The sequence below is a fragment of the Bombina bombina genome, chromosome 9, assembly GCF_027579735.1.
Source record: "Bombina bombina isolate aBomBom1 chromosome 9, aBomBom1.pri, whole genome shotgun sequence".
Classification (NCBI taxonomy): domain Eukaryota; kingdom Metazoa; phylum Chordata; class Amphibia; order Anura; family Bombinatoridae; genus Bombina; species Bombina bombina.
The window spans coordinates 148,754,094-148,770,789 of NC_069507.1; the positions used below are offsets into that span (position 1 = coordinate 148,754,094).

The 16,696-nt window shown below is 42.0% G+C and overlaps 1 protein-coding gene across 1 annotated transcript in view; it reads right to left on the reverse strand.

The window, feature by feature from the left end:
- LOC128640464 (gamma-aminobutyric acid receptor subunit pi-like) overlaps nt 1-16,696 on the reverse strand; it is a 191,897-nt gene that overhangs the window by 39,787 nt on the left and 135,414 nt on the right. The gene's annotated exons all lie outside the window — the stretch shown is intronic.

Sequence of the window (16,696 nt, forward strand, 5' to 3'; positions counted from 1 at the left end):
GGTAAAGTTGGATCATTTCATCATACTGGAAAGGGTTAGCCGGTACACCTGAGTTACCAGCCTGCACCTACCAGTAGATAAGTGTACTCTGGCCAAATGTGAGTAGTGATGTCCCGAATAGTTCGCCGGTGAATAGTTCCCGGCGAACATAGCTTGTTTGCGTTCGCAACGGCGGGCGAACATATGGGATGTTCGATCAGCCCCCTATTCATCATCATTGAGTAAACTTTGACTCTGTATCTCACAGTCTGCAGACACATTCCAGCCAATCAGCAGCAGACCCTCCCTCCCAGACCCTCCCAGCTCCTGGACAGCAGCCATTTTAGATTCATTCGGAAGCTGCTTTCTTAGTGAGAGGAGGGACAGTGTAACTGCAGCTGATTTAATAGGGAAATTGATAGCTAGGCTAGTGTATTCAGTGTCCACTACAGTCCTGAAGGACTAATCTGATCTCTGCTGTAAGGACAGCACCCCAAAAAGCCCTTTTTAGGGCTGCTTTTTTTTTTTTCCTGTGTAATCTAATTGCAGTTGCCTGCCTGCCAGCGTGTGTGCCAGGCTCACAGCGTATACTGTGCCCACTTGCCCGTTGCCACCACTCATATCTGGTGTAACATTAGTGTAAATTTAAAAAAAAAAAACTTTTTTGACTGTGAAACATCAGTCTGCTTGTGTAATCTAATTGCAGTTGCCTGCCTGCCAGCGTGTGTGCCAGGTCCACTTGCCCACAGTGCCACCACTCATATCTGTTGTAACAGTAGTGTAAATTTAAAAAAAAAAAACTTTTTTGACTGTGAAACATCAGTCTGCTAGTGTAATCTAATTGCAGTTGCCTGCCTGCCAGCGTGTGTGCCAGGCCCACTTGCCCACAGTGCCACCACTCATATCTGTTGTAACAGTAGTGTAAATTTAAAAAAAAAACTTTTTAGACTGTTAAACATCAGTCTGCTAGTGTAATCTAATTGCAGTTGCCTGCCTGCCAGCGTGTGTGCCAGGCCCACTTGCCCACAGTGCCACCACTCATATCTGTTGTAACAGTAGTGTAAATTTAAAAAAAAAACTTTTTTGACTGTGAAACATCAGTCTGCTAGTGTAATCTAATTGCAGTTGCCTGCCTGCCAGCGTGTGTGCCAGGCCCACTTGCCCACAGTGCCACCACTCATATCTGTTGTAACAGTAGTGTAAATTTAAAAAAAAAAACTTTTTTGACTGTGAAACATCAGTCTGCTAGTGTAATCTAAATGCAGTTGCCTGCCTGCCAGCGTGTGTGCTAGCCCCACTTGCCCACAGTGCCACCACTCATATCTGTTGTAACAGTAGTGTAAATTTAAAAAAAAAAACTTTTTTGACTGTTAAACATCAGTCTGCTAGAGTAATCTAATTGCAGTTGCCTGCCTGCCAGCGTGTGTGCCAGGCCCACTTGCCCACAGTGCCACCACTCATATCTGTTGTAACAGTAGTGTAAATTAAAAAAAAAAAAACTTTTTTGACTGTGAAACATCAGTCTGCTAGTGTATTCTAATTGCAGTTGCCTGCCTGCCAGCGTTTGTGCCAGGCTCACAGCGTGTACTGTGCCCACTTGCCCAGTGGCACCACTCATATCTTGTTTAATAGTATTTTAAGTGTACATTTAAAAAAAAATGACAGGCAGAGGCAGGCCACCCCGCAGGTGCCGTCGTGGTCATGGTGCTGTGATTCCCTTAGGCCCTAGAATAATGGCCAGTGTTCAGAGGCCACGTACCATGAACTTGAAAAGTTCTGAGGAGGACATAGTTGACTTTTTAACACAGGATACCCAATCTTCTATAGCTTCCGCTCTGAACCTTGACGCACCATCCTCCTCCAGCTTATCTACGGGCACCTCTCAAGTTACCACTCGCCTGCCTGCTGCCACCACCAACACTAGCACCACAGCCGCTTCACTTGATCTGGCAGAGGAGTTATTTACACATCATTTGGAAGAAATGAGTGATGCGCAACCATCATTGACAGAGGATGCAGATAACAGTGATATGTCTCAGTCAGGCAGCATTACAGACATGGACGTACTGTGTGATGATGATGATGTTGTACCCGCTGCTGCTTCCTTTGTGGATTTGTCAGATACAAGTGAAGTGGTTGATGATGACGATGCGTCTGTGGATGTCACGTGGGTGCCCGCTAGAAGAGAAGAAGAACAGGGGGAAAGTTCAGATGGGGAGACAGAGAGGAGGAGACGAGTTGGAAGCAGGGGGAGGTCATCGCAAGGAGCTAGTGGCACAGTCAGACAGCATGCATCGGCACCCGGGGTCAGCCGGACAGCACGCCAATCTACGCATGCTGTTGCCACCACCAGAATGCCGTCATCGCAGAGCTCAGCAGTGTGGCATTTTTTTGTGTGTCTGCCTCTGACAACAGTGATGCCATTTGCAACCTGTGCCAAAAGAAACTGAGTCATGGGAAGTCCAACACCCACCTAGGTACAACTGCTTTGCGAAGGCACATGATCGCACATCACAAACGCCTATGGGATCAACACATGAGTAGAAGCAGCACACAAACTCAAAGCCGCCATCCTCCTCCTGGTCCAGCATCTTCAGCCACGTCAACCACTGCTGTCCTCCTTGCCCCCTCTCAACCATCCGCCACTCAGTCTCTCTTCCGGAGCATTTCCTGCTCATCTGCCCACAGTCAGGTGTCTGTCAAGGACATGTTTGAGCGTAAAAAGCCAATGTCACAAAGTCACCCCCTTGCCCGGCGTCTGACAGCTGGTTTGTCTGAACTCTTAGCCCGCCAGCGTTTACCATACAAGCTGGTGGAGTCTGAGGCGTTCAAAAAATTTGTAGCTATTGGGACACCGCAGTGGAAGGTACCCGGCCGAAATTTCTTTTCACAAAAGGCAATCCCCAACCTGTACTCGATTGTGCAAAAGGAAGTAATGGCATGTCTGGAACACAGTGTTGGGGCAAGGGTCCATCGGACAACTGATTGCTGGTCTGCAAAGTATGGTCAGGGCAGGTATATCACCTACACTGCGCATTGGGTAAACCTGCTGACGGCTGACAACCATGGAATGCGTGGCTCTGCAGAGTTGGTGACACCGCCACGACTTGCAGGCAGGCCTGCTGCCACCTCCTCTACTCCTCCTACTCCATCCTCTTCCATAACCTCCTCAGCTGAGTCCTCTTCTTCTGCTGCTGCGTCTTGCTCCACATCAACGGCCCCCTTCCAGCTCCCCAGGTACTATTCCACATCCCGGATACGGCAGTGTCACGCCGTCTTGGGTTTGACTTGCCTGAAAGACGAGAGTCACACCGGACCAGCACTCCTGTCCGCCCTGAACGCACAAGTGGATCAGTGGCTGACTCCGCACCAACTGGAGATCGGCAAAGTGGTTTCTGACAACGGAAGTAATTTGGTGGCGGCATTGAAATTGGGCAAGTTGACACATGTGCCGTGCATGGCACATGTGTGTAATCTGATCGTACAACGCTTTGTGCATAAGTACCCAGGCTTACAGGACGTCCTGAAGCAGGCCAGGAAGGTGTGTGGCCATTTCAGGCGTTCCTACACGGCCATGGCGCACTTTTCTGATATCCAGCGGCGAAACAATATGCCAGTGAGGCGCTTGATTTGCGACAGCCCGACACGTTGGAATTCAACACTCCTAATGTTCGACCGCCTGCTCCAACAAGAAAAAGCCGTTAACGAGTATTTGTATGACCGGGGTGCTAGGACAGCCTCTGGGGAGCTGGGAATTTTTTTGCCACGTTACTGGGCACTCATGCGCAATGCCTGTAGGCTCATGCGTCCTTTTGAGGAGGTGACAAACCTAGTCAGTCGCACCGAAGGCACCATCAGCGACATCATACCATTTGTTTTCTTCCTGGAGCGTGCCCTGGGAAGAGTGCTGGATCAGGCCGTAGATGAGCGTGAAGAGGAAGAGTTGTGGTCACCATCACCACCAGAAACAGCCTTATCAGCATTGCTTGCTGGACCTGCGGCAACGCTGGAAGAGGATTGTGAGGAAAAGGAGTCAGTGGAGGAATGTGGCTTTGAGTAGGAGGAGGAAGACCAACCACAACAGGCATCCCAGGGTGCTCGTTGTTGTCACCTATCTGGTACCCGTGGTGTTGTATGTGGCTGGGGGGAAGAAGAGACCTTCAGTGAGATCACTGAGGATGAGGAACGGGACATGAGTAGCTCGGCATCCAACCTTGTGCAAATGGGGTCTTTCATGCTGTCGTGCCTGTTGAGGGACCCTCGTATAAAAAAGCTGAAGGAGAATGACCTGTACTGGGTGTCCACGCTACTAGACCCCCGGTATAAGCATAAAGTGCCTGAAATGTTACCGAATTACCGCGTCGGAAAGGATGCAGCAGTTCCAAAATAAATTAAAAAGTATGCTTTACACAGCAGGGTGAAGTCACAGCACAACAGGAATCTAACAGGGGAAGAGGTGAAAGTAATCCTCCGACTCCCACGACCACGCCGGCAAGGACAGGACGCTTTACAGACGTGTTGTTGATGGAGGACATGCAGAGCTTTTTAAGTCCTATGCATCGCCACAGCCCTTCGGGGTCCACCCTCAGAGAACGATTCGACCTACAGGTAGCAGACTACCTCGCCTTAACTGCAGATCTCGACACTCTGAGGAGCAATGAACCCCTTGACTACTGGGTGTGCAGGCTTGACCTGTGGCCTGAGCTATCCCAATTTGCGATAGAACTTCTGGCCTGCCCCGCTTCAAGTGTCCTGTCAGAAAGGACCTTCAGTGCAGCAGGAGGTATTGTCACTGAGAAGAGAAGTCACCTAGGTCAAAAAAGTCTAGATTACCTCACCTTTATTAAGATGAATGAGGGATGGATCCCGAAGGGACTGACATTGGGCGATACATTCGACTAAAAAAGGCCTGATGACGAGATGAGCTGCCTTGGGCTAAAAATGGTCCACACGCTGCTGTATTTTATCTTTGAATGCCGGATGACTTGCGTGACTTATCCGCCACCAACTACGGTTCAAGCCGCAATGTTTTAGGGCACTTTCTGCCTGGGAAACAAATATCAATTTTTCTGGCCGCTGCTACAGCAGCGACTGCAACAATACCTAATTTTTCAGGCATGTGTACAATACATGCCAAATTTTTCTGGCCTCTGGTGCTGCACTGTGGCTTCAAAAACCACACTACTCATATCTGGTGGCACAGTAGATTGCACGCGCAGTGCCCCCTGGCGCCGCAACTGCCTCTGGGAACCTTACCGCGTATCTATCGTATCTATCAAATGTATATTGCATCTATTGATCTATCTAATCTATGTATCTATCTATCTATCTATCATATCTATCTATCTCATGGCCGGACTGTTTTGTGACAGCCACTTGTGTTTCGGCCAAATGTCCATCGGCCAAATGTCCGTCGGCTAAAAGTCCGGCCACGATTGCACGCGCAGTGCACCAAATTTGAAGTAGGAGGACCGACCAAGCATCTTTTTCCATCTCCCGTTTCCTAAAATCCATGCCATATACACGTCCCCTGATAGGGGGAGTAACAGGTATTAAACTGATCAGAATAGTACTACTTAACACACCACTCATATCTGGTGGCACAGTAGATTGCATGCGCAGTGCCCCAAATTTGAAGTAGGAGGACCGACCAAGCATCTTTTTCCATCTCCCAGTTCCTAAAATCCATGCCATATACACGTCCCCTGGCGCCGCAACTGCCTCTGGGAACCTTACCATGGGTCCCAGACCGCACGTCTTGTAATTCTCTGTCTGGGAAATTATATATCTATCAAATCTATCTATTTATCTATCAAATCTATCTATCTATCGTATCTATCAAATGTATATTGCATCTATTGATCTATCTATCTAATCTATGTATCTATCTATCAAATCTATCTCGTGGCCGGACTGTTTTGTGACAGCCACTTGTGTTTCGGCCAAATGTCCGTCGGCTAAAAGTCCGGCCACGATTGCACACGCAGTGCCCCAAATTTGAAGTAGGAGGACCGACCAAGCATCTTTTTCCATCTCCCAGTTCCTAAAATCCATGCTATATACACGTCCCCCGATAGGGGGAGTAACAGGTATTAAACTGATCAGAATAGTACTACTTAACACACCACTCATATCTGGTGGCACAGTAGATTGCACACGCAGTGCCCCAAATTTGAAGTAGGAGGACCGACCAAGCATCTTTTTCCATCTCCCGGTTCCTAAAATCTATGCCATATACACGTCCCCTGGCGCCGCAACTGCCTCTGGGAACCTTACCATGGGTCCCAGACCGCACATCTTGTAATTCTCTGTCTGGGAAATTATATATCTATCAAATCTATCTATTTATCTAGCAAATCTATCTATCGTATCTATCAAATGTATATTGCATCTATTGATCTATCTATCTAATCTATGTATCTATCTATCTATCTATCTATCAAATCTATCTATCTCGTGGCCGGACTGTTTTGGGACAGCCACTTGTGTTTCGGCCAAATGTTCGTCGGCCAAATGTCCGTTGGCTAAAAGTCCGGCCACGATTGCAAGCGCAGTGCCCCAAATTTGAAGTAGGAGGACCGACCAAGCATCTTTTTCCATCTCCCGGTTCCTAAAATCCATGCCATATACACGTCCCCTGATAGGGGGCGTAACAGGTATTAAACTGATCAGAATAGTACTACTTAACACACCACTCATAGCTGGTGGCACAGTAAATTGCACGCGCAGTGCCCCAAATTTGAAGTAGGAGGACCGACCAAGCATCTTTTTCCATCTCCCGGTTCCTAAAATCCATGCCATATACACGTCCCCTGGCGCCGCAACTGCCTCTGGGAACCTTACCATGGGTCTCAGACCGCACGTCTTGTAATTCTCTGTCTGGGAAATTATATATCTATCAATATATCTATCAAATCTATCTATCGTATCTATCAAATGTATATTGCATCTATTGTTCTATCTATCTAATCTATGTATCTATGTATCTATCAAATCTATCTATCTCGTGGTTGTGCAAATGGACTGTTTGCGGTTGTTTGCGGTGCGTTAAACGGGGAGTTTGGTCTGTCATTGTGAAGCGGGCGTAACCCTTACACTACCTGATCGATACAACATCATACCTGATGTTTTAAAGCACGTTATTCCAAACAATTTAGGAATGTTAGGTGATTTATGCCCTTTATGGCTTAAAACCAGACTCTGCATCAACTATGTAATTTTACGTGGGAGTTTTGCCATGGATCCCCCTCCGACATGCCACAGTCCAGGTGTTAGTCCCCTTGAAACAACTTTTCCATCACTATTGTGGCCAGAAAGAGTCCCTGTGGGTTATAAAATTCGCCTGCCTATTGAAGTCAATGGCGGTTCGCCTGGTTCGCCCGTTCGCGAACAGTTGCGGACGTTTGCGTTCGCCACTGGCGAACGGAAAATTTTCAGTTCGCGACATCACTATATATGAGTACCCACTTGGCTTTTTATCATTATTCTTATTGTCTGGCATACTGATATACACATGAGGCGCCCCTCTTATCTCCTATCTTTTACACTCATAATAACAATCTTATAAAAAATATTCAAAAAAATATTGCACACAAAAGTTATAAGGGCTCAAAGATAGGAGATCTCATGTTTTAGGAGAAAAAGGCAAATGGCTTTACCATTGAGATACATACATATACATGTCTAAAGATGTATATATATATATATATATATATATATTTGTGTGTGTGTGTGTGTGTGTATTTATATGTGTATTTACAGACATATACTGCATACACATATAAATACATGTACACATAAGACATACAGTATAAAGAAGTGCATTGGAGCCCTTTGCAGTTAAGTATATGAAAACATGTAAAATCATATTTATGCAATATTCATAATTAATAAAGGTTTTAACTATGTAATTACTGTAAATATTTCACATTTCAATTTTCTGCACATATGTTCTTAGTATTTATAAATAATATTCCTATATATCTGTATACATCTATACCTATATATAACCATCTATATTTATAGGTATAGATACAGTATATATTGTACCAAAAAAACATAAGACATATGTAGAAATATGTATTTATGAATAAATAGAACACATTCTTGTATGGGAAGAACATTGGAATGTGAAATATTCATATTTCCATGTCGAGTTAGCACTCTTGTAATCTGGCCACAAATAGTAGTAGTATCTGACAACTGGATTTTTCTGACCCAGCTTGATGTAGCACTCGTACATGTATGTAAGTAGCAGACCTATTTAACTCTGCGTTTAACTCTCATTAATAAGCAATCTCCAAAATACATAAACAAATAACTATTTAAATACTTTCGTAAATAATTTAAAATAATTAGACCCCCAAGCACAGTGAATGATATACACATTTTTCTATAAATCCATAAGACCTGTGTCTAGGGGGAAAAAGTGTAAGGAACAGTAAAATTATTTGTCCCCTAAAAAATAATGCATGTTCCTGCCCTGCCCTACAATATAGATGACTGTTCCAGGTGGAGGAAAACAATGACACACAAAATAATTATTTGAATTCTAGTTACAGCTGTAAGGTACAACAATTATTTGCATCAACCACAGATGTCCATCATTTGACATTTAGAGGACAGGGATGTCCACTTCTTCTCATGGAAAGAATGAAGGTATCTTGTAACATGTTGTGCCCCCCCCCCCCCCCACACCCTATAGACACTAGAAACAACTTAGCACGGGAGTCCAGACTGCTGTTAGAGTAAGTAAGCCCCCTGACAACAACTGGTAATATCCCTTCACTTTGTTAATGATTTTATGGTGGTAAGACTGTGTGATGCACAGCATATATGTATGTTAAAACATTACACTGCTTGGTACTGGATATATGGGAGTTGAATGATTGCTTTTTGTGGAGGAATGAGTTTAAATAGTGTATATTATTACATTTGTGATATAATCAGTTCTAGAGGATGCTCTCAAAGGAGTCATGTTTCCATAGCTATCCGTACACTCTAACATTATTAAATAATAATAAAATGTTTTAAAAGGCATATGGTATATGGCAAAGTGTTTGACTGGGGAGGGCTCCAATGTGTGTGTGTATATATATATATATATATATATATATATATAAAATACCGTTCAATGTACAGTGTTACCCTCCTTAGGACATCTGCCTGGGTGCAAACATGCAATGGATACTCCTGGAAAAACGGATGCACTCTCAGGTCTTTTTTTAGGTGAAGAAAAAACAATCTTTAATGGAACGTTTTCAGGGACTTCCTCCCCATCATCAGCATCGCTTGCTGATGATGGGGAGGAAGTCCCTGAAAACGTTCCATTAAAAATTGTTTTTTCTTCACCTAAAAAAAGTCCTGAGAGTGCATCCGTTTTTCCAGGAGTATATATATATATACACACACACATTGGTGCTGTATTTATGTGTTTATATGTGTAAATATGTATGTGTAAATACATATTTAAATATACATGTATACACTTATTTACACACACATGTTTTTTAATCTGTTTTTATTAGAAATACTTAAAATTCCTTTTAGGCTAAGATGTTAATTTTAGCAGAGATACTATTAGGGTAAGCTGTTTATTTAAGGGGGATACTTTAAGTGTAGTTTATTAATAATAGAGATTATTTTTACAGTTATAAGTAACTTGCAATGGGGGTTTAGAATGACTCATGGTTTTGATGGTGTAGAGCTATGGGAGTTGGTAATAGGGATAACATGATCTTAGGTTTATAGATGTCATGGTCTGGATTTTGCTTTTAGTTTTTACTTAACTTTTTTTGCTGGATTTTTAATTAACTTTAGGAGACATATAAGCTATAAAAACATTTTTTTAATAATTCTAAAACTAGAAGTAGAGAGAATTGGGGTAGTGACAAAACACAGAGTTGTAGCAATAGCCATAGCATACTGTTATCATATTGCTGTTATATGGCTCCTATAGTTTATATAGGTTGTTATCACTTAATGCATGCTGGCTATGATAGCTTGCAAACTGCTTCTTGTAGTGGCATGATTTAATAGTCTTGAGAAAGACCTAGTATTAGGCAGAAACACGTTGACAGATACGGCTGATTTCTTTCCTAAGATATGGTGATTCCACGGCTTGAGTAATTACTGTTGGGAATATCACTCCTGGCCAGCAGGAGGAGGCAAAGAGCACCACAGTTAAACTGTTAAGTATCACTCCCTTACCCACAATCCCCAGGAATTTTCTTTGCCTTCGGTGCATCGAGGAGGTGAAGTTTAGGTATCGGAAGAAAATTTTTTATTTCATCTACAAGCAAGTTTTGCGGTATAGCCGTATTCCACGTCATTCCTTACAGTTGGGTAGTGGTGGCTTTAAAGCAGTTAGGAACTTGTAAAGAGGTACTTACTGAGTTTTCCTAACCATTGCTGCCCTAGTTTAGAAAGCCAGAGTTGGCTACTCTGTTCTTTCTTTTTCAAAGGTCTCTCTGAAGAACTGCGTCTTCTCATACCTTGTATCTGTCTACATGCCAGACAGCGGAGCAGGTGAGTGCTTTTTCTTCCATTTGGGGAGACCATGCACTTAACAAATTAAAAGACACTGTTTTTTTTATTGGGACAAAGATAATCCTGTTGTATGGGTTACACTAGGGCATGAAGCAGGCACTGTAGCATGTGTGAAACTAACATTTAAATTCTTTTTTTAAAAAAAAGTGTAAAATGTTTTTATTAGGCTTTATTTTCTGGCACATATTTACTTGATAAAACAATAGAAGTTTAAACTGAAAGTAAGGCAGAATTTTCTATTTCAGCAGCTTATTAATTTCCCCTTTGCTTTAAAATAAAACAATGCAACATTTTAAACTGTTCCGGTTTGAAAAAACTGTTATTTCTGGTACTCAGTGTACCAGGAAGCTATTTTTAGTTCCTCTCTGCGTCGCAGCAGTAATTTGAGCTCGGCAGTTGCGGTCACATGACTGGCTTTACTTCATAACGTTTCTGAGGAAAAAGTTGTTTTTCTCCATTTCTGGGTGATCCGGTCTTAATTGGTAGCGGTAAGGCACCTCAGTAATTGAGGTGTGGGGTTGCCTGAGGGGTATTTTAGAAGTTTATTTGATGTTTATTAAATGTTGTTTTCTTAACTTTTCTCACATAATTTTAGCTGGGCTTATTTTAATTCAATATTAAAATCTTTGAAACGTATCTGTACAAGTTTATTTACTGTTTCACAACATGTCTGATATGGAGCAAGAGCCTGCTCTCATTAATTCATGCTTATTTTGTTTAGATTCACAAATTACAGCTCCTATACAATTTTATTCTTCATGTGTCAAGAAAACCTTGCAAAATAAAGGTAAAATGTTTGAGCCTAATGCCTCTCAGGATGATGCTGTTAAAATAATACCTCCGCTTTCTCCTGCTGCGTCCCAAGCCTCAATGGCATCACATGCAGTGCCCTGCATTTCCTCTATAACTCCTAGTGGAGTTTATTTAAAAGCAGAAATTGTTGCAGAGGTATCTTCAGCGGCATCTGTGGCATTAGCTACCATTCCTTGTATCTGTACAAGTTTATTTACTGTTTCACAACATGTCTGATATGGAGCAAGAGCCTGCTCTCATTAATTCATGCTTATTTTGTTTAGATTCACAAATTACAGCTCCTATACAATTTTATTCTTCATGTGTCAAGAAAACCTTGCAAAATAAAGGTAAAATGTTTGAGCCTAATGCCTCTCAGGATGATGCTGTTAAAATAATACCTCCGCTTTCTCCTGCTGCGTCCCAAGCCTCAATGGCATCACATGCAGTGCCCTGCATTTCCTCTATAACTCCTAGTGGAGTTTATTTAAAAGCAGAAATTGCTGCAGAGGTATCTTCAGCGGTATCTGTGGCATTAGCTACCATTCCCAGATTACAGGTAAAACGCAAGAGGAAATCTAGAAATTCAGAAAGTAAGGTGCCTCTGTCCTCAGTTCTGCTTCCCAAGTTGCCCTTTCTCATAAGTCTGATGAGAAAGATACATCGTGACTTTCTGAGGGTGAAATCTCAGATTCGGACAGTATAATTCCTTCGTCTGAGACTGAGGTGGTATCCTTCAGATTTAAGCTTGAACACCTTCGTGTATTGTTAAAGGTGGTTTAAGCTACTTTAGATGACTTTGATACCCTTGTCGTTGTCACTCCTAAAAAAATCTAGTAAACTTAATAGTTTCTTTGATGAACCTTCCACTTTGGAGGTTTTTCCTGTGCCAGACCATGCTAGGGAGATTATCTCACAGGAATGGGAGAAACCAGGGGCATCTTTTTTCCCCGTTTGCCCATTTTTAAGAAAATGTTTCCTGTCAAGGACTCTGTTAAAGACCCTTTGTATACTGTACCCAAAGTTGAAGGGGCCATTTCCACTCTGGCTTAGAGAACCACTATTCCTATTGAGGATAGCTGCTCTTTTAAGGATCTGATGGAAAAGAAGCTGGAGGCAGATTTGAAAAAGATTTATGTTCATCAAGGTCTCCAATGGCAACCTGTGGTGTGTATTGCCACCGTGACTAGTGCGGCATCTTATTGGTTCAACACCTTGTCTGATTCTCTTCAAGTAGAGACTTCCTTGGATTAAATTCAAGATAGGATTAAAGTTCTTAAATTGACCAATTCCTTTATTGCAGATGCCATCTTGCAGGTTGTTAGACTAGGAGCTAAAACTTCTAGTTTCACTGTCCTAGCCCACAGGGCATTATGGTTGAAATCCTGGTCTGTGGATGTTTCCTCTAAAGTCAAGCTTCTGGCGATTCCTTACAAGGGCAAAACCTTGTTTGGACCCGGTTTGGCAAAAATGATCTCTGATATTACGGGCCTTTTCTACCTCAACATAAGAAAAATAGGCCTAAAGGACATCAGAGTAATTCTTGTTCCTTTCGTAACTTCAGAGGAAAGCCTTCTTCTTCTTCTTCTTCCAAGCAGGAACAATCCAAGTCTTCTTGGAAACCCAATCAGCCTTGGAACAAGGGGAAACAATGAAAAAAACCTTCAGCTGATTCCAAATCCGCACGAAAGGTTTGCCCCCGAACTGGGATCGGATCAGATGGGGGGAAGACTTTCTCAGTTCTCTCAAGCCTGGATACAAGATGTCCCAGATCCCTGGACTGTGGACATAGTATCCCAGGGTTACAAATTGGAATTCAAGACTTTTCCTCCCAGAGGCAGATTCCTTCTCTCAAGATTATCTGCAGACCAGATAAAGAGAGAGGCGTTCTTGAAATGTATACAACATATTTCCTCCTGATAGTTCCAGTGCAGAAACAGGGTATCGGGTTCTACTCCAACCTATTTGTGGTTCCAAAAAAAGAGGGAACTTTCCATCCCAATCTAGACTTGAAGTGTCTAAACAAGTTTCTCAAAGTTCCATCCTTCAAGATGGAGACTATACGCTCCATTCTTCCTTTAATATAAGAGGGTCAGTTCAGGACAACCATAGACCTAAAGGACGCATATCTTCATGTTCCTATTTACAGGGACCATCACAGATTCCTGAGACTTGCCTTTCTGGACAAACATTTCCAGTTCATGGCCCTTCCATTTGGTCTAGCCACGGCTCCCAGAATTTTTTCAAAGGTTCTGGGGGCTCTTTTGGCAGTTATCCATTTTTGTGGAATGGCTGTGGCACTTTACCTGGACAACACATTGGTTCAGGTGCCATCTTTTCAACTAGCAAAATCTCACACAGAGAAATTGTTGTCTTTTCTTTGTTCCCACGGATGGAATGTGAATCTGGAAAAAAGCTCCCTTTCCCCTGCTACAAGAGTAGGGTTCTTAGGGACCATAATATATTCTCTATTGATGAAGATTTTTCTGACAGAGGTCATGAAAAACAAAATCATTTCCTCTTGCCTCTCTCTTCAGGCTTCTGGTTTGCAGATGTCATCTCTCCCACCTCTGAGGAAGGACCTCCTGATTCAGGGTCCCTTCCTTCATCCAAATCTTGTTTCTCTGAAGCTGACTACTTGGAGATTGAATGCTTAATTCTGTCTAAGCGTGGTTTTTCTGAGTCGGTTATTGAAACCATGATTCAGGCTCGCAAGCCTGTTACTAGAAAGATTTACCATAAGATATGGCGTAAATATCTTTATTGGTGTGAACCCAAGGGCTATTCTTGGAGTAGAATTGTATCTTTTCTTCAGGAAGGCCTGGAGAAAGGATTCTCAGTTAGTACCCTGAGGGGTCAGATTTCTGCTTTATCAGTTTTACTACATAAACGTTTGGCGGATGTGCCAGATGTGCAATCTTTTTGTCAGGCCTTGGTCAAAATCAGGCCTGTCTTTAAGTCTTTTGCTCCTCCTTGGAGCCTTAACCTTGTTCTTAAAGTTTTACAGCTGGCTCCCTTTGAGCAGGAGCATCCCATAGACATTAAGTTGTTATCTTGGAAGGTTTTTTTTCTTGTTGCTATCTCTTCTGCTTGAAGAGTCTCAGAACTCTCAGCTCTGCGGTGTGATTCCCCTTATCTTATTTGTCATGCCGATAAGGTGGCTCTTCGTACTAAGTTAGGTTTTCTTCCTAAGGTTGTTTCTAATAGAAATATCAATCAGGAAATTGTTGTTCCCTCTCTGTGTCCTAATCCTTCTTCTTCCAAAGAATGTTTGTTACACAGTTTGGATGTTGTACATGCTCTTAAATTCTACTTACAGGTGACAAAGGATTTTCACCAGTCCTCTGCCATCTTTGTCTGTTTTTCTGGGAAACTTAAAGGTCAGAAAGCTACTGCTACTACTCTTTCTTTTTGGTTACAAAGTATAATTTGTTTGACTTATGAGACTGCTGGACAGCAGCCTCCTGAAAGAATTATGGCTCATTCCACAAGAGCTGTTTCTTCTTCTTGGGTTTTCAAAAATGAAGCTTATGTGGAACAAATTTGCAAGGCTGCAACTTGGTCTTCTCTACATACTATTTTCAAAATTTTACAAATGTGATACTTTTGCCTCGGCTCAGGCTTCTTTTTGGAGAAAGGTTCTTCAAGTGGTGGTGCCTTCTGTTTAGGACTGCCTGTCTTGTCTCTCCCTATTTATCCGTGTCCTCTAGCTTGGGTATTGGTTCCCAACAGTAATTACTCAAGCCGTGGACTCACCATATCTTAGGAAAGAAAAACAAAATGTATGCTTACCTGATAAATGTATTTCTTTCCGGATATGGTGAGTCCATGGCCCCACCCTTTATTTTAAGACCGTTGTTCTTTTGACTATAACCTAAGGCACCTCTACACCTTGTGTTACTCCTTTTTCTCCATTTCCCTTCGGTCAAATGACTGGGGGTTGTGGGTAAGGGAGTGATACTTAACAGTTTAACTGTGGTGCTCTTTGCCTCCTCCTGCTAGCCAGGAGAGATATTCCCAACAGTAATTACTCAAGCTGTGGACTCACCATATCCGATAAATACATTTATCAGGTAAGCATCAATTTTGTTTTTTTGGGTAAGCCTCCAATTTGGAGACTTCTTACATAGTTCTATTTACGTTATTGCACTATATGTTCTTTTTTCCACAGGCACCGGGGAACTACCATTAACACATAGGATCACCACTATTTTGGATTATTTTGCATTTGTTCTATGTTTGACCTACACTTTTATTTTTATCTTTATTTATAATTGAGACACATGTTTTTATACTTACAAACTTTTTTTAAATTGTCATTTCTGGACTATTCCATTATATTGGAATGTGCTTTCAGCACTTTCCAGCTGTAGGACTGATATTATCCAAAATCATCCCTTGTATGGATTAGATATTATTGTGTATAGAATTTGTTACAGCTGTTGCCAATTTTTATATTGAGTTCTTTGCGCCATTCTTTTTTATTCTTTCCATTATTGTTTTTAACCTATTATTTGTTGTATGTTACATGGATCCATGTTCTGTTGATATGTAATTATTTTACTATAAAGTAAATATTAATTGTATGTTTGTTTTTTATGACTATATGTTCAAATACCACAGCCTTAGACTTAGTCTCCTCTCTAAGATTTCCTTATATACCCCTTAGGTCAGCTAGGATACCTATTAACTAAGAGCTAGGTGGTTTCTTAGTTTTTTTCCTATTGGGGCAGTTGTGTACCAGTTGCGCACCAGCTGCCAATCCAACAATAAGATATTGGCTATTGTCATTAAATCTGTTGGCCCAACTTTAATAATGTTTTACTATGTAACCCATTTATGAATTAAAGCACTGTGCAACATGATGGATGATTTTATAGCAACATTTAAAATACCATGCTGGTTTCCTTTCATGAACTAATAGAATTAAAGGTTTATTTTCATACTTATTGTAATCTGTAAATAGACCATGGGGTGCCCCCCCCCCCTTTCAAATAAGTTATCATATTGAATTTGTGTTCTCTTGTAGAGTCAGAGAACCATGGACTACAGCCCAAAACCCAGAATGACCAGCTGTCCATTTGGGGCTACCACCATCTTGACAGATTTGCTACCATATTGAATAAGAAGACAGAAAACTTCCCTAGATAGACAACATCATTGAACCATCTAATGCACATGCACATCTTTATTACATATGTGCAGTGCCAATTCTTTATGACAGTGGAGATCTGGGAAAGGTCGCTACCACAATTAAAAAAGATTGAGGCTTTGAAGGCTTGTGAGAGTGGAATGAACAAGAATGTACCACTACCAACCTATCGCAAAACAGGTAAAATCATTACTCTATGTTTTTCTGATCAAAGTGCTAGACCAC